Source organism: Symphalangus syndactylus, chromosome 16 (genome assembly GCF_028878055.3).
Source record: "Symphalangus syndactylus isolate Jambi chromosome 16, NHGRI_mSymSyn1-v2.1_pri, whole genome shotgun sequence".
Taxonomy (NCBI): domain Eukaryota; kingdom Metazoa; phylum Chordata; class Mammalia; order Primates; family Hylobatidae; genus Symphalangus; species Symphalangus syndactylus.
Genome location: NC_072438.2, coordinates 14,032,501 through 14,035,012, shown reverse-complemented (window position 1 = coordinate 14,035,012; position 2,512 = coordinate 14,032,501). Strand labels below are relative to the sequence as shown.

At 53.7% G+C, this 2,512-nt stretch overlaps 1 protein-coding gene across 6 annotated transcripts in view; it reads right to left on the bottom strand.

The window, feature by feature from the left end:
* Positions 1–1,241: 1,241 nt before the first annotated feature.
* The window catches only part of ABLIM2 (actin binding LIM protein family member 2), a 190,657-nt gene continuing 189,386 nt past the window's right edge, over positions 1,242–2,512 (bottom strand). For all 6 annotated transcript variants that reach the window (XM_055245502.2, XM_055245496.2, XM_055245499.2 and 3 more), the window contains one exon: positions 1,242–2,512. This exon is cut by the window's right edge and continues 504 nt beyond it. The gene's annotated coding sequence lies outside the window, so the exon portion shown is untranslated.

The following is a 2,512-nucleotide window of genomic DNA, read 5'->3' as shown; positions in this document are numbered from 1 at the left end:
CAGAACTAAGAGAGAGCCACAGTTCAGGGCTGTGACCATGGGGAAAAATATAGGGGCCGAGGGGACAGGAATGGCAAGTGGGGATCACATAAGGCCTGGCTCTTGAGGCCACGGAGGAAGGCCACTGGGAGCTTGGTGTGATCTGACTGATGTTTTCAAAGCATCACTCTGGCATTGGGTGGACATGATTTGCCCAGGGGCAAGTGTGGGAGCAGACAGCAGAGGAAGGCTGTGCTGTAGGAGGGGAAGGGCCTGAGCGTGGCCAGGGTGCCTGCATGTTCTGGCTGCCAGGGCCAGACCAGGCTTACACCTATGTCCAGGGTCATGGGTCAGAGTGCCACCTCCTGTTCTCAGCATGTCCCACTGGATAATTCCATGGTGGTGTCTGTGCAGGTGGAGAGCCGTAGGTTGATGCTTGGGAGGCGGCACTTACCAGGGCTTGCTGACAGTTGTCTTTGGGGCCGGGGGAAGAAACCAAGGAGAATGCTGATTTCTGAGTGTGTAACTGGGTAGACGGTGATGGCAGGTTTTGTGTATGGACAAGCTTTTTGGGGGAAGACCCAAAGTTCAAAAGAATCATGAATGTCATTGGAATAAGATTAGAGATGATGAGGTGTTTAATCCCAGCAGGGCACTGTTTGATCCCGTGTGGGAGCCCTGCCTGCAGTCTCTTTCCTTCCAGCCTTTTCCTTGGCCCTGTGCTCAGCCATAACCAGCCACCGAATTTTCCAGAACCCAGGAGGCTGTTTCCAGCCTCAGCGCCTCCGCTACTGCTGTTCCAGCTGCCCGGGATGCCCTTCCCTTATTGGGGAGGTATTTATTCCCTCACCTCCCATTTACCAAGACTTAGTTTGGGCAGCATCTTGTCTAGAAAGACTCCCCTGACCTGGGGGTGTATTTGGGACCTCCCTGGGGCCAGCTCCACAGAGCAGCGATCAGCCTGGCTGCCTTTGTCTCCCCAGCCTCCGGGGCAGGTGCATATCAGGTTTCCCTCATCACTGCCATCAGCAGAAGGCCTGGCCCTGGTGAGGGTCCAGGAATGCGTCTGTGCAAGCTTCCTCTGGGGAATGTCCTACGGGGCCTAATGCAGACACTTGGCCCCTCCCCAAGGCCTCACCTGCCCCACTCGCACACCCAGCAACGAGCCTGGAACGGGTGCCCTCCGCAAGCACTGCTTGCAGAAGGGGCCTTGCCTTTAAAATCACACAAGTTCATAACAAGTGATCTGGTACTTCCGCAAGTTATAATGCATCGTCTTTTATTTTCCAGGCTTCCTGGATCAGATATGACATTGCACTAACGAGAAATGGGGGTTTCCAGTTGCTCAGGCTCAGATCACTCAAAGGCAGGAAGCATATTAGGTGCTAAAAACTCCCCCTCCCTAGCCGAGCCGGGCAGGTGAGAAGCTGAGTGCGAAACGGGACTTGGCATGTCATGGGCGCTAAGGAAGCGGAGTAAGGCCGACTCACAGGCAGGAACATCGGGACACACACAAAGAGGCAACACCCACAGCGGACGGGGAAACAGACTTTGGTGTTTCATCCACCTCTCAGTGCACTTATCAGCATCCTGTGACGGCCGGCACTGCACCCTAACAGACGCCTAATGACAGACCAATGCCTTGGCTTGGGGAGCCTGGCCAGCCTCCTGCTCCGGGATGCCCTGCTGGCTTCCAAGATGAGAAGAGCCATATCTCCATCCTATCTCCATCCTGTCTCCATCCTATCTCCATCCTTCTCTCCCTAACAGCGTGTGGTTGTCTGTTTCAGGGAGCACATCGCTCCTCGGGTGTGTAAGGTTTATGTTTCAGGCTGAGACACCGCCAGCCACAGCACAAGGATGGTGCACCAAGGGCTACGTCGGGTATTAGGCGGGGTACGTGGAGACCCTTGATTCCAGGGCTTTGGCCATCAGAGGAGGATGTTTTCTCTCCAAGACTTGGAAAAATAACAGCCAGGAAAACAGTGGTGGCTATACTTCACATGTATCCACAAAGTGTTATTTAGAGGGGTCTGTCTTTAAGGTTCCCTGTGTGACGAGAAAAAGAAAAAAGAAAGAGCAAAGAAACCAGACAGAGAGCTGTATGTATGAGGACCACACCAAGAACAGACTGAAACCACACAGATCCGAGCGGTGGAGAATAAGGCTGGAGGCCGCTCCCCTGCGGAGGGACCATAAAATTAAACTCTATATATGTCATCTCGCGTTTAAGTAGGCTATACTTTTTAATAAAATAAAAACTTCTGTGTTGCTTTAAAGATATTGTGTAGGCATCTAGGGGGCGATCTGGAAAAGGAATGCAGCGCATGGAGGGGCGCTGGCGGAAAGTGCCCTGTCTTGTCCCTTGTTGACATTTGTCCCTAAAGAGACCCATCACAGACGCCTGCAAAAATCACACACCCCACTCTTGGCACTGTCCCGGACACTCGCTGCCCCGTCTGCGAGTCTGCCTGTGAGACCAGGCTGCCCAGGCTCCGAAGGGCCATGTGCCCACCGCTGATGATGGTGTCAG